Genomic DNA, 21,019 nt, shown 5'->3' with positions numbered 1-21,019 from the left:
CTTCTTGCAGCTGAACACCTCCGCTCCCGCTTTTGATCATACATTGTCAGGCATTCGCACCTTGTCTTACCCGCTTTTTACAAACTTTAGTCGAACATTCACACCTTTTTGCAGCCGAACACAGTTTTTTGCAGCCGAATTTGGGCATTCGCACCTTTTCATACCCACTTTTTACCAACTATGGTCGGACATTCACACCGTCTTACAGCGGAACACCTCCGCTCCCTCTTTTGATGGTGTATGTTCGGGCATTCGAACCTTTTCTTACCCGCTTTTTACAAACTATGCTCGGACATTCAAACATTCTTGTAGCCAAACACATCCACTCCTGCTTTTGATGATGTATGGTATGGCATTCGAACCTACTTGTTGCCCGCTTTTCATTAATTATGGGTGGACATTCACACCTTGTCGCAGCCAAACACCCTGTTTCGATCATGTATGGTTGGACATTCGCACCTTTTCTCACCCGCTTTTTGCAAACTATGGTCGGCCATTCACAGCTTCCTCTCCACCATACTTGTATGGTGGGATATTCACACCCACTTGCATCCGAAGACCTCCGCCCCCACTTTTGTTGATATTTAGTCGGTCATTCGCACCTTACCCGCTTTTGGCAAACTATGGCCTTCTTGCAGCCAAAAACCTCTGATCTCGCTTTTGATGATGTAAGGTTGGGCATTCAGACCTTGCTTCACCTGCTTTTCACCAAATATAGTCGGACATTCACACCTTCTTGCAGCCGAACACTTCCGCTCCACCTTTTAGTTTTCTATGGGGCATTCCCACCTTTATTTTCACAGCATTTTATAAAAACACCACAGGAACACCGTATTGAGGCTTTGTTCTGACCGCTCATTCGGTGTCGCGTTTCTTTCAAGCATTTCTCCTGGTTAGCCCGCACTCGGCTCGCTCCCAGAGCCGTGTTAAAGTCTACTTCGCATTCACTCTCTTTTCTCAGCAGACTAAAAGAAACTTCCATCCTGCACCGCTGTTAGCTTTTTCACAAGAGCAGAGGAGAGCGCACCGTTCCCAGCGGCACTGCAGTACCGGGTCGATGCTTGGAGTGAACGGAGCAAACTCCTTTTTCAACTCCTATTGATAAAAATCCATTTAATATGTAGTCCTTGCATAGACATATCACATATTAAACTGATAAGTACAGATGGATTATGTGCAATTAGTAAAGAGAGTAGAGGACGATCTCTCTCGTTGGAAGTCCTTACTTATATCACTTATGGGGAGAGTTACAACCATTAAAATGATGATACTACCAAAAGTTAACTATTTGTTCTCAATGATCCCCATAAAACCATCTGCTACTTGGTTTAAGTCACTAGATTCATGCATCTCCAAATTTCTGTGGAAAAACAAACCACCACGTATTAGTTTAAAAACCCTACAGAAGACCAAGGACAGTGGTGGATTAGATTTACCTCATTTTCAGCACTATTCCTTAGCCAATAGGTTACAATATATATCAAAATGGTTTAAACCTTGTTGTTGTCACAGTTCCCAGAGACGTTGTAATCGTTGAGGATTCTATATTCACCCCCTCATTAGAGGCACGTGTTGCAGATTGATGACACTGAATCTTCTTCTCTGTTCATTGCTGGCATCATTCCCAGCATCGTAAGTGTTCGTGGCATTGTTAGCCTCTTCTTCTGGATCTTGATATCGAGCATCCTTTTGTATTTCTGGTTTGTAAGTCATCTCTCTTCGTTCACCGGAGTCTTCGTCTCTTTGTCCTTGAGTTTGGTGATTTTTTCTTCTTTTGATGCCTTGACACAGTGTGACAGGTGATACCACATGGGAGATCCTTTAACTTGGACTGCTGTCCCTGTGCTGCGAAATGGCTGTGCTGCTCAAATGGTCTCTCCTTCATCATATACACAGTTATTTATACATCACCTTCCACCATGAAGCGTTGTCCCTTTTTGTTTCTCTCTTTGTTCTTAAAATGCTGTTATAAATGTCTAAACCAATCCATTAAACTAGATCATTTTGGCAGTAAAGCGATCTACAATGTGCTTGGTCGCAAAGCTGCTCATCTGTGGTAAACAGCTCTTCAGAAAGGCATTCTTCAATTGATTTCACTCATTTTATGTAATAATTTTGTGATTTCCTACAAAACTACACTTCTTCTCCCATCTGTCTGAGTATTTAATATTGTCTGGGTCCCGTTAAAACATGTATTTTTCCCATCTAATTCCTTGTTTGCTTTAAAACAAGTATTCCCCATTTTATATCCCTTCAGTAGCCAACCAGTTTGTATGGAGTACACTGGAGCAACTTGACTGATCAGTAAAACACTGCTTTTGTTGTCACCGCAAGGCTTCCCCCGTCGGTTGTTTCACTGAGACACTACTGAGTAACTACAACTCAACACAGTTTATACACATAACATTCATATACATACTAACAAACAAACAAACAATAATTTATCGCAATTTTCTCATCTCTGTTTGAACGTACACCCAGGTAAATATTCCTGTAGTCTTCTCATACCGACTATGGACCCATTCATTGTTTAACTTCACTGTTTTGCAAATCCTAATTGAATATTACACATTGACATTGAACTTTACTGGATAAGCAGGTCTTCATTGCATTCAGCAGCCTATATGTGAGCATTTATGTGTAAGCTGTTCTTCTTTGCATTTATCAGCAGCAAGCAATTCTTCACTGCACATGCATATGTAAATAGTAAAACAATTCCAATGTGTTAGCGAAACCTTCTATATCACAGTGGTTTCTAAGGTCTATTTTAAGTTCTTTGCCATCAGTGAGATGACATTGTTTACAAAGTGTGTCAAATTATCACTGAAGATCTTTTCAGGAATTTCAAATCTAGAAATGAGTTATTTTACGCGTGATTTTGCTACTGAGAGTGCATCTGCTTGTGCACATGGAAATATTTCAGACCATTTGGTAAAAACCTCTGTTGTCACTGAGCAGAATCGTTTCCCTTAACATTAATTTAGTTCAATGAAATCTACAAAATAATGAAATAATGAAATCCAAACAAATATGTTGAAAAAGATACACTGGCTTAGGGAATTATCTTCGTTTTGGTCTTAGATTGCCCTGTGGAATGTATTTTGCACATATTTGACCTGCTAGACAAAACTTTATTCATTTATTTATTCTAAAAAAATGTTTTTAATAATTAGTAAAACCATATGCTGTAAAAACCTGGTTCATTATTGCTTCCATCCCTCCTGTTGAGACATGACATGGTCCGTGGCTCAATACTGCAGCATATTTAAACAAATTCTTTGGCAGTATGGTTTTCCTTCCGGTCATTCATACGAGTCTATTGTAGATGGCAATTGAATAACATCTAATAATGCTAAAATATTTGTAGTTTATACATTTAGCTGTGGATGTCAACATACCTGTTTTCCCAATGCTGTGTTAACACATGTACAGTTGAGAAGGCATACTGACTGTCAGTGTAAACGTTAACAACCTTTTTGTTATTTAATTTACAAGCTTCAGTTAAAGCTACCAATTCGACTGCTTGAACAGAGTAATTTTTTGGTAGTGGTTGTTTTAAGAAAACTTCAGTTTCTGTTACTACTGCAAATCCTGTAGCATTTGTGCCATCAGGGTTTTTTTCCTTGATCTGTTGAATAAATATAGTTATTTCTGCATTTTCATAACGTATATCAGTTAAGTCTGGCCTGGGTAAAACACTGATGGTTATTTCTGGCTTTCCATCTGTGGGGTAGGTAGCAGTGTGGATGGATTAAGTGTAGCACATCTCTCGACAACAAGGTGTGGCTGTGAAAGAAGAACTGTTATGTAGGAGAGATGTCTGGTAAAGATATTTTGTTAAGTAACCATATCACAGCCACTGCATGAGGTACCTTAAGTGTTAATGGGTGAAATAACACCATTATTGTTGATGCCTGCACTGCCAATGGCTTCTGGCCATTGATTCAAAAGTACGATCTCGTCCCTTTTTCCCCCTTTCAGTGGACACTGGCCCCTAATTACCGCAATTCAGCAGGGGGTCTTTCATTAGGAGTACTGGACTCCCCCGTGCACGGTTTCAGCTCCGACCCTGGACAGCGGAAAAAACGTTGAGATCTGGTTTGAGGACCCAATTGTTGAGAAAAGTCTCTCAATGAGACTCAGAGTTGCTGGAGTCAGTTAATGCAAAGGTTTAATCTTGCAGCAAGTTCAAGAATGTGTGTGTGTATGGGTGTATGTGTGCGAACGTGTGTGAGTTTGTGTGTGTGAGAGTTTAAAGAACCTGTAATCCACAGGCAGGCCTTAACTAGTATGGCACGGGTCCAGCCTGTCTCATCTTTTTTGGAAGGTCCAGCGCTCGGCCGTAACCCTTCTGTCTGTTTGGACTCTCACATACATTCGGTTAATCATAGAAAAACGAGAACAAAACTTTTTAGCCCCTTAAATTCATAAAACAGACATGGTGCAGTTATTTCCATTCTAGAAAATAAGAGTAATCACCACCATTCCTATAAATTCTGGATATTCTAACAATCTGAATCTTTTTTAAATGTTCGATGAAGCCCTTTGCTGTTCTGTTTAGAGACTCAGCTGATCATAAACCAAGTTTTGCTCTTGAACCAAGCTTCTAAACTCTTCACCTTTTTCATTTCTCAGTTAGTATTTACTTTAAAACTGATTAAAAGAAAAATTAAATGAATGCCTATCAACAAATGTGGGATCTAAACTCTAGTGCTTCCTCTAAAATAATTTCCTTTCTCAATTCAGAAATGTGTGTGTGTAAGTCACAACACCCGTGACACCAAAACGGCTTTCTTTTCTCTCTTTTCTCTACACTCTGCACTGTGAGCACACACAACAAATCAGAAAGGCTTTTTTCTCTCTTTTCTACATTATGGACTGTGGGGACACAAAACCGCTCTCTCTTTTTTTTTTTTGATTGTGTGCCAGGGCGTTGTCTCACGTATTAGATTATGCTTAAGATACGAATGAGTTTATCAGTCACATCAGAATCCATACATACTGATCCTCCCGTAATAAAATGGTCGGATCTTATCAAACACACTTTGTTTCTTGTGACAAGTCAGCGAAACAGCGTATACACGTCAAGACACTGAATCAAGTTTGCCACAAGAACTCATAAGTTTGGCAGTATTGCTCTGCCGTCAGCAATCATACACCCATTTTATTTTCATGAGACATGTGCAGGCACCTGTTCATCTACTGTTCTATCACTATGAATTAGTTTATCTATTATCAATAAGGATACTTCTACAACTACTATCAAAGTATGTCCGGACTTCTTATGTTGTCAGTTGCTATATATGAATAAGTGGGTTGCTACTGAAAAGCATTAAGCATGTCACACAGCCCAAACATATAACATTTCAGGACACACCACACAGTTAACAACCACAGTGAAGCGTGTCAAAGCCCAAACATGTAACATTCAACAGGACACTTACACAACACATTCAAATCAAACAGTCAGACAACATACAAGAACCTATACCCCAGCCGGCATTGCTCCCTGCCTATTTTCCTACAACTCACTATGTGTGCGCACACCTTTATTCACAAACTCTTCAACTTATACTCTTTTACCGAAGCTGCTACAGCTCGATTGGCCAAATACCCTTAGATCCTATTTCGGTGAATTTGACATCTGCCTTGCATGTAACAGATTAGCGGTTTAGCAGTTTTAATTTAGTTTGAGTGAAGGAATTCATTTTATAGCAAAATCCGAAATCGTGAAGAACTCATGGAAGTAAGCTTATTCTCGGATTCCTGAATCTTTAGATTTGTTCTTTCTTTTACTGCAAAGTACAACGTTGAGCAGCACTAATGAGTTGTTTCTATTTTTGGCAGCCTTTACCTTTGCGGATGAAGCCCTTTCTGTCTGTGCAAAAGAAATCTTATTACTGTGCAGAGTGACTTCTCTGAGTAGAGTCGCCTTACTTGTTGCGACTGTGCCAATGTTCGAAGCTGGAGTGCAAAGTTGTTGCTTGAATGGTGCTCGCTGGAGCGTGCGGTAGTGTAAAGTTATACCATTTAAAAGGGCTGAAGAGTGCTCAGTGCAGCGGGTGGGCCGAGGTGCAAAGTGACACTATGGCCATAAAAAGAACACCGCTACAAGTGCGCATTGTGCCAGGAAGGGCCCTCGGACGTGAACCAGTGGACAGTTATCGCTTCTCGGCCTTTTGGCTAAGATCAAGTGTAGTATCTGTTCTTATCAGTTTAATGTCTGATGTGTCCTCTATGCGAGGACTACATATTAAATGGATTTGTATCAATAGGAGTTGAAAAAGGAGCTTGCTCCGTTCACTCCAAGCATCGACCCGGTACTGTAGTGCCCCTGGGAACGGTGCGCTCCTCTCTGCTCTTGTGAAAAAGCAAACAGCGGTGCAGGATGGAAGTTTCAGGGAGCCTAAGATGAAACTTTCTTTTAGTCTGCTGAGAAAAGAGAGTGAATGCGAAGTAGACTTTAACACGGCTCTGGGAGCAAGCCGAGTGCGGGCTAACCAGGAGAATTGCTTGAAAGAAATGCGACACCGAATGAGCGGTCAGAACAAAGCCTCAATACGGTGTTCCTGTGGTGTTTTTATAAAATGCGGTGAAAAAAAAGGTGTGAATGCCACATAGAAAACTAAAAGGTGGAGCGGAAGTGTTCGGCTGCAAGAAGGTGTGAATGTCCGACTATATTTGGTGAAAAGCAGGTGAAGCAAGGTCTGAATGCCCAACCTTACATCATCAAAAGCGAGATCAGAGGTTTTTGGCTGCAAGAAGGCCATAGTTTGCCAAAAGCGGGTAAGGTGCGAATGACCGACTAAATATCAACAAAAGTGGGGGCGGAGGTCTTCGGATGCAAGTGGGTGTGAATATCCCACCATAGAAGTATGGTGGAGAGGAAGCTGTGAATGGCCGACCATAGTTTGCAAAAAGCAGGTGAGAAAAGGTGTGAATGTCCAACCATACATGATCAAAACAGGGAGCGGAGGTGTTTGGCTGCGACAAGGTGTGAATGTCCACCCATAATTAATGAAAAGCGGGCAACAAGTAGGTTCGAATGCCCAACCATACATCATCAAAAGCAGGAGTGGATGTGTTCGGCTACAAGAAGGTTTGAATGTCCGAGCATAGTTTGTAAAAAGCTGGTAAGAAAAGGTTCGAATGCCTGAACATACATCATCAAAAGCAGGACTGGATGTGTTCGGCTACAAGAAGGTTTGAATGTCCGACCATAGTTGGTAAAAAGTGGGTATGAAAAGGTTCGAATGCCCAAGTTCGGCTGAAAAAAACTGTGTTCGGCTGCAAAAAGGTGTGAATGTTTGACTAAAGTTTGTAAGACAAGGTTCGAATGCCTGACAATGTATGATCAAAAGCGGGAGCGGAGGTGTTCAGCTGCAAGAAGGTCTAAATGTCCATCATTAATTGCTAGAAAACATGAAAGAAAATTTTCGAAAATCAATCTGCACATGATCATAAGTGGGAGAGGAGGTGTTCAGCTGCAAGAAGGTGTGAATGTCCTACCATAATTGCTGAAAAATGTGTTAGAAACGGTAAGAATGCCGGACCATACATCATCAAAAGCTAGAGAGGTGGTGTTCGGCTGCAAGTAGGTGTGAATGTCTGACTAAAGTTCAAATATATTAACAAAAGCGGGAGGAGAGGTCTTCGGATGAGTGGTTGAGAATTTCCAACCATAATCTATAAAAAGCGGTGAAAAAAAAGGTGTGATAGAAACCTAAAAGGTGGAGCGGAAGTGTTCGGCTGCAAGAAGGTGTGAATGTCCGTCTATAGTTGGTGAAAAGCAGGAAAAGCAAGGTCTGAATGCCCAATCTTACATCATCAAAAGCGAGATCAGAGGTGTTTGGCGGCAAGAAAACGGGTAAGGTGTGAACGACCGACTAAATATCAACAAAAGTGGGGGCGGAGGTCTTCGGATGCAAGTGGGTGTGAATATCCCACCATACAAGTATGGTGGAGAGGAAGCTGTGAATGTCCGACCATGGTTTGTAAAACGCGGGTAAGACAAGGTGCGAATGTCCGACAATGTATGATCAAAAGAGGGAGCGGAGGTGTTCGGCTGCAAGGTCTGAATTTCCAACCATAATTTGTAAACACCGTTGAAGAAAAGCCTCGAAAGCCCGACTATACACCATCAAAAGCGGGAGCAGAGGTGTTCAGCTGCAAGAAGGTCTGAATGTCCACCAATAATTACTGAAAAATGGGTAAGAAGAGGTGTGAATGCCCAACTATACATCATCAAAAGCAGAAGTGGATGTGTTCGGCCACAAGAAGGTTTGAATGTCCAACCAGAGTTTGTAAAAGGCGGGTAAGAAAAGGTTTGAATGCCCGAACATACACAATCAAAAGAGGGAGCGGAGGTGTTTCGCTGCAAGAAGGTGTGAATGTCCGAGCATAGTTTGTAAAAAGCGGGTAAGAAAAGGTTCGAATGCCCGAACATACACCATCAAAAGAGGGAGCGGAGGTGTTCCGCTGTAAGAAGGTGTGAATGTCCAACCATAGTTGGTAAAAAGCGGGTAAGAAAAGGTTAAAATACCCGACTCTACACAATCAATAGCGGGAGCGGAGTTGTTCGGCTAAAAGAAGGTGTGAAAGTCCGACCATGGTTTGTAAAAAGCGGGTAAGAAAAGGTTCGAATGCAAAAATATACACCATCAAAAGCGGAAGCCGAGGTGTTCGGCTGCAAGTAGGTCTGAATGTCCAGCCATAATTAATGAAAAGCGGGCAACAAGTAGGTTCGAATGCCCAACCATACATCAACAAAAGCAGGAGTGGATGTGTTTGGCTACAAGAAGGTTTGAATGTCCGAGCATAGTTTGTAAAAAGCGGGTAAGAAAAGGTGCGAATGCCCGACAATGTATGATCAAAAGAGGGAGTGGAGGTTTTCGGCTACAAGAAGGTTTGAATGTCCAACCATAGTTTGTAAAAAGCGGGTAAGAAAAGGTTCGAATGCCCGAATATATACCATCATAAGCGGAAGCGGAGGTGTTCGGCTGCAAGAAGGTGTGAACGTCCGACCAAAGTTTGTAAAAAGCAGTTAAGAAAAGGTTCGAATATCCAACCAAACATAATCAAAAGTGGGAGCAGAGCTGTTCGACTGCAAGTAGGTGTGAATTTCCACCCATAATTCCTGAAAAATGGGTAAGAAAAGGTGCGAATGCCCAACCATACATCATCAAAAGAAGAAGTGGATGTGTTCTGCTACAAGAAGGTTTGAATGTCCGACCATAGCTTGTAAAAAGTGGGTAAGAAAAAGTTCGAATGCTCGAACATACACCATCAAAATTGGGAGCGGAGGTGTTCCGCTGTAAGACGGTGTGAATGTCTGACCATAATTGGTAAAAAGCGGGTAAGAAAAGGTTAAAATACCCGACTGTACACAATCAATAGCGGGAGCGGAGTTGTTCGGCTACAAGAAGGTGTGAAAGTCCGACCATGGTTTGTAAAACGCGGGTAAGACAAGGTGCGAATGCCCGACAATGTATGATCAAAAGAGGGAGCGGAGGTGTTCGGCTGCAAGGTCTGAATTTCCAACCATAATTTGTAAACACCGTTGAAGAAAAGCCTCGAAAGCCCGACTATACACCATCAAAAGCGGGAGCAGAGGTGTTCAGCTGCAAGAAGGTCTGAATGTCCACCAATAATTACTGAGAAATGGGTAAGAAAAGGTGTGAATGCCCAACTATACATCATCACAAGCAGAAGTGGATGTGTGCGGCCACAAGAAGGTTTGAATGTCCGACCATAGTTTGTAAAAGGCGGGTAAGAAAAGGTTTAAATGCCCGAACATACACAATCAAAAGAGGGAGCGGAGGTGTTTCGCTGCAAGAAGGTGTGAATGTCCGAGCATAGTTTGTAAAAAGTGGGTAAGAAAAGGTTCGAATGCCAGAACATACACCATCAAAAGAGGGAGCGGAGGTTTTCCGCTGTAAGAAGGTGTGAATGTCCGACCATAGTTGGTAAAAAGCGGGTAAGAAAAGGTTCGAATGCCCGAATATATACCATCAAAAGCGGAAACGGAGGTGTTCGGCTGCAAGAAGGTGTGAACGTCCGACCAAAGTTTGTAAAAAGCAGTTAAGAAAAGGTTCGAATATCCAACCAAACATAATCAAAAGTGGGAGCAGAGCTGTTCGACTGCAAGTAGGTGTGAATGTCCACCCATAATTCCTGAAAAATGGGTAAGAAAAGGTGCGAATGCCCAACCATACATCATCAAAAGAAGAAGTGGATGTGTTCTGCTACAAGAAGGTTTGAAGGTCCGACCATAGTTTGTAAAAAGTGGGTAAGAAAAAGTTTGAATGCCCGAACATACACCATCAAAAGAGGGAGCGGAGGTGTTCCGCTGTAAGACGGTGTGAAAGTCCGATCATAATTGGTAAAAAGCGGGTAAGAAAAGGTTAAAATACCCGTCTCTACACAATCAATAGCGGGAGCGGAGTTGTTCGGCTACAAGAAGGTGTGAAAGTCCGACCATGGTTTGTAAAACGCGGGTAAGACAAGGTGCGAATGCCCGACAATGTATGATCAAAAGAGGGAGCGGAGGTGTTCGGCTGCAAGGTCTGAATTTCCAACCAATAATTACTGAAAAATGGGTAATAAAAGGTGTGAATGCCCAACTATACATCATAAAAAGCAGAAGTGGATGTGTTCGGCCACAAGAAGGTTTGAATGTCCGACCATAGTTTGTAAAAAGCGGGTAAGAAAAGGTTCGAATGCCCGAACATACACAATCAAAAGAGGGAGCGGAGGGGTTTCGCTGCAAGAAGGTGTGAATGTCCGAGCATAGTTTGTAAAAAGTGGGTAAGAAAAGGTTCGAATGCCAAAATATACACCATCAAAAACGGAAGCCGAGGTGTTCGGCTGCAAGTAGGTGTGAATGTCAGATCATAATTTGCAAAAAGCTGATGAGAAAGGTGTGAATGACCGACAATAATTACTGAAAAATGTGTTAGAAAAGGTAAGAATGCCGGACTATTCATCATCAAAAGCAGAGAAGAGGTGTTCGGATGCAAGAAGCTGTGAATGTCCAGCCATAATTACTCAAAAACGGGTAAGAAAAGGTAGTATTGCCAGACCATAAATGATCAAAACAGGGAGCGGAGGTGTTCCGCTGTAAGAAGGTGTGAATGTCCGACCATAATTGGTAAAAAGCGGGTAAGAAAAGGTTAAAAGACCCGACTGTACACAATCAATAGCGGGAGCGGAGTTGTTTGGCTACTAAAAGGTGTGAAAGTCCGACCATACATCCTCAAAAGCAGAACTGGATGTGTTCGGCTACAAGAAGGTTTGAATGTCCGACCATAGTTTGTAAAAAGCGGGTAAGAAAAGGTTCGAATGCCCAAACATACACCATCAAAAGAGGGAGTGGAGGTGTTCCGCCATAAGAAGGTGTGAATGTCCGACCGTAGTTGGTAAAAAGTTGGTAAGAAAAGGTTAAAATACCCGACTGCACACAATCAATAGCGGGAGCGAATGTGTTCGGCTACAAGAAGGTGTGAAAGTCCGACCATGTTTTGTAAAAAGCGGGTAAGAAAAGGTGCGAATGCCCGACAATGTATGATCAAAAGAGGGAGCGGAGGTTTTCGGCTAAAAGAAGGTCTGAATGTCCAACCATAATTTGTAAAAACCGGGGAAGAAAAGGTTTGAAAGCCCGACTATACACCATCAAATGCGGGAGCGGAGGTGTTCGGCTGTGAGTAGGTGTGAATGTCCGACCATACTTGCTGAAAAATATGACAAAGCAGTTTTCACTTGGTTTGAGTGAAGGATTTCATTTTATATCAAAATCCGAAATTGTGTAGAACTCGTGGAAATAAGTTTATTCTCGGATTCCTAAAGGTTTAGTGTTGTTCTTTGGTATACTGCAAAGTAATACTTTTTATTTTGTTGAAACCGATTCAGACATGGATAAATATCAAGGACAAAGCAGTTTTAACTTGGTTTGAGTGAAGGAATTCATTTTATATCAAAATCCGAAATTGTGTAGAACTCGTGGAAATAAGTTTATTCTCGGATTCCTAAAGGTTTAGTGTTGTTCTTTAGTATACTGCAAAGTAATACTTTCTATTTTGTTGAAACCGATTAAGTTAAAACTGCTTTGTCCTTCATATTTATCCATGTCATAATAGCTTTAAACAAAAAAGAACGTTGTACTTTGCAGGATAGGAAAGAACAACTCTAAACCTTTTCAGGAATCCGAGAATAAGCTTCTTATCACCAGTTCTACACAATTTCGGATTTTGATATAAAATGAATTCCTTCACTCAAACCAAGTTAAAACTGCTTTGTCCTTCATATTTATCCATGTCTGAATAGGTTTCAACAAAAAAGAAAGTATTAATTTGCAGTATACCAAAGAACAACACTAAACCTTTAGGAATCCGAGAATAAGCTTCTTATCACCAGTTCTACACAATTTCGGATTTTGATATAAAATGAATTCCTTCACTCAAACCAAGTTAAAACTGCTTTGTCCTTCATATTTATCCATGTCTGAATAGGTTTCAACAAAAAAGAAAGTATTAATTTGCAGTATACCAAAGAACAACACTAAACCTTTAGGAATCCGAGAATAAGCTTCTTATCACCAGTTCTACACAATTTTGGATTTTGATATAAAATGAATTCCTTCACTCAAACCCAGTTAAAACTGCTTTGTCCTTCATATTTATCCATGTCTGAATAGGTTTCAACAAAAAAGAAAGTATTACTTTGCAGTATACCAAAGAACAACACTAAACCTTTAGGAATCCGAGAATAAGCTTCTTATCGCCAGTTCTACACAATTTCGGATTTTGATATAAAATGAATTCCTTCACTCAAACCAAGTTAAAACTGCTTTGTCCTTAATATTTATCTGTGTCTGAATAGGTTTCAACAAAAAAGAAAGTATTACTTTACAGTATACCAAAGAACAACACTAAACCTTTAGGAATCCGAGAATAAGCTTCTTATCACCAGTTCTACACAATTTCGGATTTTGATATAAAATGAATTCCTTCACTCAAACCAAGTTAAAACTGCTTTGTCCTTCATATTTATCCATGTCTGAATGGGTTTCAACAAAATAGAAAGTATTACTTTGCAGTATACCAAAGAACAACACTAAACCTTTAGGAATCCGAGAATAAACTTATTTCCACGAGTTCTACACAATTTCGGATTTTGATATAAAATGAATTCCTTCACTCAAACCAAGTGAAAACTGCTTTGTCATATTTTTCAGCAAGTATGGTCGCACATTCACACCTACTCACAGCCGAACACCTCCGCTCCCGCATTTGATGGTGTATAGTCGGGCATTCTCACCATTTCTCATCAGGTTTTTGCAAATTATGATGACATTCACACCTGCTTTTGATGTTGTATGGTTGGGCATTCGCACCTTTTTTTACCCATTTTTCAGGAATTATGGATGGACATTCACACCATCTTACAGCTGAACACCTCCTCTCCCGCATATGATCATGTGCGGTTTGATATTCGAAAAATTTTCTTTCATGTTTTCTAGCAATTATTGATGGACATTGAGACCTTCTTGCAGCTGAACACCTCTGCTCCCGCTTTTGATGGTGTATAGTTGGGCTTTCGAGCCTTTTCTTCCCCGGTTTTTACAAATTATGGTTGGACATTCAGACCTTCTTGCAGCCGAAAACCTCCGCTCCCTCTTTTGATCATACATTGTCGGGCATTCGCACCTTTTCTTACCCGCTTTTTACAAAACATGGTCGGACTTTCACACCTTCTTGTAGCCGAACACATCCCTTCCCGCTATTGATTGTGTACAGTCGGGTATTTTAACCTTTTCTTACCCGCTTTTTACCAATTATGGTGGGACATTCACACCTTCTTACAGCGGAACACCTCCGCTCCCTGTTTTGATCATTTATGGTCTGGCAATACTACCTTTTCTTACCCGTTTTTGAGTTATTATGGCTGGACATTCACAGCTTCTTGCAGCCGAACACCTCTTCTCCGGCTTTTGATGATGAATGGTCCGGCATTCTTACCTTTTCTAACACATTTTTCAGCAATTATTGTCGGTCATTCACACCTTTCTCATCAGCTTTTTACAAATTATGATCTGACATTCACACCTACTTGCAGCCGAACACCTCGGCTTCCGCTTTTGATGGTGTATATTTTGGCATTCGAACCTTTTCTTACCCGCTTTTTACAAACCATGGTCGGACTTTCATACCTTCTTTTAGCCGAACAACTCCGCTCCCGCTATTGATTGTGTAGAGTTGGGTATTTTAGCCTTTTCTTACCCGCTTTTTACCAACTATGGTCGGACATTCACACCTTCTTACAGCGGAACACCTCCGCTCCCTCTTTTGATGGTGTATGTTCTGGCATTCGAACCTTTTCTTACCCACTTTTTACAAACTATGCTCGGACATTCACACCTTCTTGCAGTGAAACACCTCCGCTCCCTCTTTTGATTGTGTATGTTCGGGCATTCGAACCTTTTCTTACCCGCCTTTTACAAACTATGGTCGGACATTTAAACCTTCTTGTGGCCGAACACATACACTTCTGCTTGTGATGATGTATAGTTGGGCATTCACACCTTTTCTTACCCATTTTTCAGTAATTATTGGTGGACATTCAGACCTTCTTGCAGCTGAACACCTCCGCTCCCGCTTTTGATGGTGTATAGTCGGGCTTTCGAGGCTTTTCTTCAACGGTGTTTACAAATTATGGTTGGAAATTCAGACCTTGCAGCCGAACAACTCCGCTCCCTCTTTTGATCATACATTGTCGGGCATTCGCACCTTGTCTTACCCGCTTTTTACAAACCATGGTCGGACTTTCACACCTTCTTGTAGCCGAACAACTCCGCTCCCGCTATTGATTGTGTACAGTCCGGTTTTTTAACCTTTTCTTACCCGCTTTTTACCAACTATGGTCGGACATTCGCAGCATCTTACAGCGGAACACCTCCGCTCCCTCTTTTGATGGTGTATGTTCGGGCAATCGAACTTTTTCTTACACGCTTTTTACAAACTATGGTTGGACATTCAAACCTTCTTGTAGCAGAACACATCCACTTCTTCTTTTGATGATGTATGGTTGGGCATTCGCACCTTTTCTTACCCATTTTTCAGGAATTATGGGTGGATATTCACACCTACTTGCAGTCGAACAGCTCTGCTCCCACTTTTGATTATGTTTGGTTGGATATTCGAACCTTTTCTTAACTGCTTTTTACAAACTTTGGTCGGACGTTCACACCTTCTTGCAGCCGAACACCTCCGCTTCCGCTTTTGATGGTATATATTCGGGCATTCGAACCTTTTCTTACCCACTTTTTACCAACTATGGTCGGACATTCACACCGTCTTTCAAGTGTAACACCTCCGCTCCCTCTTTTGATGGTGTATGTTCGGGCATTCGCACCTTTTCTTACCCGCTTTTTACAAACTATGGTCGTACATTCAAACCTTCTTGTAGCCGAAAACCTCCGTTCCCGCTTTTGATGGTGTATAGTCGGGCTTCCGAGCCTTTTCTTCCCCGGTTTTTACAAATTATGGTTGGACATTTAGACCTTCTTGCAGCCGAAAACCTCCGTTCCCTCTTTTGATCATACATTGTCGGGCATTCGCACCTTTTCTTACCCGCTTTTTACAAACCATGGTCGGACTTTCACACCTTCTTGCAGCCGAACACCTCCGCTTCCGCTTTTGATGGTATATATTCGGGCATTCGAACCTTTTCTTACCCACTTTTTACCAACTATGGTCGGACATTCACACCGTCTTTCAAGTGTAACACCTCCGCTCCCTCTTTTGATGGTGTATGTTCGGGCATTCGCACCTTTTCTTACCCGCTTTTTACAAACTATGCTCGGACATTCAAACCTTCTTGTAGCCAAACACATCCACTCCTGCTTTTGTTGATGTATGGTTGGGCATTCGAACCTACTTGTTGCCCGCTTTTCATTAATTATGGGTGGACATTCACACCTTGTCACAGCCAAACACCTCCGCTCCCTGTTTTGATCATGTATGGTTGGACATTCGCACCTTTTCTCACCCGCTTTTTGCAAACTATGGTCGGCCATTCACAGCTTCCTCTCCACCATACTTGTATGGTGGGATATTCACACCCACTTGCATCCGAAGATCTCCGCCCCCACTTTTGTTGATATTTAGTCGGTCATTCACACCTTACCCGTTTTCTTGCCGCCAAACACCTCTGATCTCGCTTTTGATGATGTAAGATTGGGCATTCAGACCTTGCTTTTCCTGCTTTTCACCAACTATAGATGGACATTCACACCTTCTTGCAGCCGAACACTTCCGCTCCACCTTTTAGGTTTCTATCACACCTTTTTTTTCACCGCATTTTATAGATTATGGTTGGAAATTCTCAACCACTCATCCAAAGACCTCTCCTCCCGCTTTTGTTAATATATTTGAACTTTAGTCAGACATTCACACCTACTTGTAGCCGAACACCACCTCTCTAGCTTTTGATGAGGTATGGTCCGGGATTCTTACCGTTTCTAACACATTTTTCAGCAATTATGGTAGGATATTCACACCTTCTTGCAGCTGAACACCTCCTCTCCCACTTATGATCATGTGCGGATTGATTTTCGAAAATTTTCTTTCATGTTTTCTAGCAATTAATTATGGACATTTAGACCTTCTTGCAGCTGAACACCTCCGCTCCCGCTTTTGATCATACATTGTCAGGCATTCGCACCTTGTCTTACCCGCTTTTTACAAACTTTAGTCGAACATTCACACCTTTTTGCAGCCGAACACAGTTTTTTGCAGCCGAATTTGGGCATTCGCACCTTTTCATACCCACTTTTTACCAACTATGGTCGGACATTCACACCGTCTTACAGCGGAACACCTCCGCTCCCTCTTTTGATGGTGTATGTTCGGGCATTCGAACCTTTTCTTACCCGCTTTTTACAAACTATGCTCGGACATTCAAACCTTCTTGTAGCCGAACACATCCACTCCTGCTTTTGATGATGTATGGTATGGCATTCGAACCTACTTGTTGCCCGCTTTTCATTAATTATGGGTGGACATTCACACCTTGTCGCAGCCAAACACCCTGTTTCGATCATGTATGGTTGGACATTCGCACCTTTTCTCACCCGCTTTTTGCAAACTATGGTCGGCCATTCACAGCTTCCTCTCCACCATACTTGTATGGTGGGATATTCACACCCACTTGCATCCGAAGACCTCCGCCCCCACTTTTGTTGATATTTAGTCGGTCATTCGCACCTCACCCGCTTTTGGCAAACTATGGCCTTCTTGCAGCCAAAAACCTCTGATCTCGCTTTTGATGATGTAAGGTTGGGCATTCAGACCTTGCTTCACCTGCTTTTCACTAAATATAGTCGGACATTCACACCTTCTTGCAGCCGAACACTTCCGCTCCACCTTTTAGTTTTCTATGGGGCATTCACACCTTTTTTTACACCGCATTTTATAAAAACACCACAGGAACACCGTATTGAGGCTTTGTTCTGACCGCTCATTCGGTGTCGCGTTTCTTTCAAGCAATTCTCCTGGTTAGCCCACACTCGGCTCGCTCCCAGAGCCATGTTAAAGTCTGCTTCGCATTCACTCTCTTTTCTCAGCAGATTAAAGAAACTTCCATCCTGCACCGCTGTTTGCTTTTTCACAAGAGCAGAGGAGAGCGCACCGTTCCCAGCGGCACTGCAGTACCGGGTCGATGCTTGGAGTGAACGGAGCAAGCTCCTTTTTCAACTCCTATTGATAAAAATCCATTTAATATGTAGTCCTTGCATAGACATATAACATATTAAACTGATAAGTACAGATACTACACTTGATCTTAGCCAAAATGCCGAGAAGCGATAACTGTCCACTGGTTCACGTCCGAGGGCCCTTCCTGGCACAATGCGCACTTGTAGCGGTGTTCGTTTTATGGCCATAGTGTCACTTTGCACCTCCGCCCACCCGCTGCACTGAGCACTCTTCAACCCTTTTAAATGGCATACCTTTACACTACCGCACGCTCCAGCGAGCACCATTCAAGCAACATCGGCACAGTCGCAGCAAGTGAGGCGACTCTACACAGAGAAGTCACTCTGCGCAGTAACAAGATTTCTTTTGCACAGACAGAAAGGGCTTCACCCGCAAAGGTAAAGCCTGCCAAAAATAGAAACAACTCATTAGTGCTGCTCTACACGGAAGTCTTTAGTAAAAGGCGAAAGACTTGTACATTATGAAGAGAAACCAGTGTATGATTATCCATCACTGCGGGAGCAGGGCATCAGGCTAGTTGGCATAGCCACCTTCCCCATGGTGAGCTTTGCTTGGTTGAGACGCTTGCTCCCCCCCCTTGCTCCTCGGCTGACCAAGTAGGAACAATCGGGCCATATTCGATGGCTGCCTTGTCTTTTACTCTGTGCAAAAGACAAGGCAGCCACAAACAACACGGGAACACCGTGTTGAGGCTTTGATCTGACTGCTCATTCGGTGTCGCGTTTCTTTCAAGCAATTCTCCCAGTTAGCCTGCACTCGGCTCGCTCCCAGAACCGTGTTAAAGTCTGCTTCGCATTCACTCTCTTTTATCAGCAGATTAAAAGAAAGTTTCATCTTAGGCTCCCTGAAACTTCCATCCTGCACCGCTGTTTGCTTTTTCACAAGAGCAGAGGAGAGCGCACCGTTCCCAGCGGCACTGCAGTACCGGGTCGATGCTTGGAGTGAACGGAGCAAGCTCCTTTTTCAACTCCTATTGATACAAATCCATTTAATATGTAGTCTCGCATAGAGGACATATCAGACATTCAATTCAATTCAATTCAATTCAATTTTATTTATATAGCGCCAGATTACAACAATTGTCATCTCAAGGCACTTAAGTAATATAGTCCAATTCAAGCCAATTGGAATTCAATTCATTGTAATCATGATCCAATTAATTCATATAGAGCCAATTCAAAAAATTAATATCCTAGCTAAGGAAACCAACAGATTGCACCGAAACGTGTCTTCAGTCCAATCTCCCGTCCTGAGCGTGCCTGTGGCAACTGTGGAAAGGAACGACTCCCTTTTAACAGGAAGAAACCTCTGGCAGAACCAGACTCAGGAAGGGTGGCCATCCGCCTCGACCAGCTGGGGTTTAAGAAGATAAGAACAGATACTACACTTGATCTTAGCCAAAAGGCCGAGAAGCGAGAACTGTCCACTGGTTCACGTCCGAGGGCCCTTCCTGGCACAATGCGCACTTGTAGCGGTGTTCTTTTTATGGCCATAGTGTCACTTTGCACCTCCGCCCACCCGCTGCACTGAGCACTCTTCAGCCCTTTTAAATGGTATAACTTTACACTACCACACGCCCCAGCGAGCACCATTCAAGCAACAACTTTGCACTCCAGCTTCGAACATCGGCACAGTCGCAACAAGTAAGGCGACTCTACTCAGAGAAGTCACTCTGCACAGTAACAAGATTTCTTTTGCACAGACAGAAAGGGCTTCATCCGCAAAGGTAAAGCCTGCCAAAAATAGAAACAACTCATTAGTGCTGCTCAACGTTGTACTTTGCAGTAAAAGAAAGAGCAAATCTAATGTTTCAGGAATCCGAGAATAAGCTTACTTTCATGAGTTCTTCACGATTTCGGATTTTGCTATAAAATGAATTCCTTCACTCAAACTAAATTAAAACTGCTAAACCGCTAATCTGTTACATACAAGGCAGATGTCAAATTCACCGAAATAGGATCTAAGGGTATTTGGCCAATCGAGCTGTAGCAGCTTCGGTAAAAGAGTATAAGTTGAAGAGTTTGTGAATAAAGGTGTGCGCACACATAGTGAGTTGTAGGAAAATAGGCAGGGAGCAATGCCGGCTGGGGTATATGTTCTTGTATGTTGTCTGACTGTTTGATTTGAATGTGTTGTGTAAGTGTCCTGTTGAATGTTACATGTTTGGGCTTTGACACGCTTCACTGTGGTTGTTAACTGTGTGGTGTGTCCTGAAATGTTATATGTTTGGGCTGTGTGACATGCTTAATGCTTTTCAGTAGCAACCCACTTATTCATATATAGCAACTGACAACATAAGAAGTCCGGACATACTTTGATAGTAGTTGTAGAAGTATCCTTATTGATAATAGATAAACTAATTCATAGTGATAGAACAGTAGATGAACAGGTGCCTGCACATGTCTCATGAAAATAAAATGGGTGTATGATTGCTGACGGCAGAGCAATACTGCCAAACTTATGAGTTCTTGTGGCAAACTTGATTCAGTGTCTTGACGTGTATACGCTGTTTGGCTGACTTGTCACAAGAAACAAAGTGTGTTTGATAAGATCCGACCATTTTATTACGGGAGGATCAGTATGTATGGATTCTGATGTGACTGATAAACCCATTCGTATCTTAAGCATAATCTAATACGTGAGACAACGCCCTGGCACAAAAACAAAAAAAAAAAAGAGAGAGAGCGGTTTTGTGTCCCCACAGTCCATAATGTAGAAAAGAGAGAAAAAAGCCTTTCTGATTTGGTGTGTGTGCTCACAGTGCAGAGTGTAGAGAAAAGAGAGAAAAGAAAGCCGTTTTGGTGTCACGGGTGTTGTGACTTACACACACACATTTCTGAATTGAGAAAGGAAATTATTTTAGAGAAAGAACTAGAGTTTAGATCCCACATTTGTTGATAGGCATTCATTTAATTTTTCTTTTAATCAGTTTTAAAGTGAATACTAACTGAGAAATGAAAAAGGTGAAGAGTTTAGAAGCTTGGTTCAAGAGCAAAACTTGGTTTATGATCAGCTGAGTCTCTAAACAGAACAGCAAAGGGCTTCATCGAACATTTAAAAAAGATTCAGATTGTTAGAATATCCAGAATTTATAGGAATGGTGGTGATTACTCTTATTTTCTAGAATGGAAATAACTGCACCATGTCTGTTTTATGAATTTAAGGGGCTAAAAAGTTTTGTTCTCGTTTTTCTATGATTAACCGAATGTATGTGAGAGTCCAAACAGACAGAAGGGTTACGGCCGAGC

General features: G+C 42.0%; 3 non-coding genes and 3 pseudogenes across 3 annotated transcripts; 1 reads left to right on the top strand and 5 right to left on the bottom strand.

Annotated features, from left to right (window-relative positions):
* Positions 1-1,016: 1,016 nt before the first annotated feature.
* On the bottom strand, positions 1,017-1,193 carry LOC140286511 (U2 spliceosomal RNA; annotated as a pseudogene).
* Positions 1,194-6,163: 4,970 nt separating this feature from the next.
* LOC140286503 (U2 spliceosomal RNA) lies at positions 6,164-6,354 on the top strand. The gene has a single exon (XR_011911304.1). It is a non-coding gene; the product is annotated as a U2 spliceosomal RNA (small nuclear RNA).
* Positions 6,355-17,674: 11,320 nt separating this feature from the next.
* On the bottom strand, positions 17,675-17,862 carry LOC140286505 (U2 spliceosomal RNA). Its single transcript, XR_011911306.1, has one exon. It is a non-coding gene; the product is annotated as a U2 spliceosomal RNA (small nuclear RNA).
* Positions 17,863-18,137: 275 nt separating this feature from the next.
* LOC140286516 (U5 spliceosomal RNA) lies at positions 18,138-18,251 on the bottom strand. The gene has a single exon (XR_011911308.1). It is a non-coding gene; the product is annotated as a U5 spliceosomal RNA (small nuclear RNA).
* A 411-nt stretch (positions 18,252-18,662) lies between these two features.
* Positions 18,663-18,796, bottom strand: LOC140286514 (U2 spliceosomal RNA; annotated as a pseudogene).
* A 302-nt stretch (positions 18,797-19,098) lies between these two features.
* LOC140286513 (U2 spliceosomal RNA) lies at positions 19,099-19,188 on the bottom strand (annotated as a pseudogene).
* Between the last annotated feature and the right edge of the window lie 1,831 nt (positions 19,189-21,019).

This window comes from Leuresthes tenuis, unplaced genomic scaffold, assembly GCF_036924035.1.
Source record: "Leuresthes tenuis unplaced genomic scaffold, fLeuTen1.0.hap1 SCAF_97, whole genome shotgun sequence".
Classification (NCBI taxonomy): domain Eukaryota; kingdom Metazoa; phylum Chordata; class Actinopteri; order Atheriniformes; family Atherinopsidae; genus Leuresthes; species Leuresthes tenuis.
This window is presented reverse-complemented; position numbering and strand designations above follow the sequence as displayed.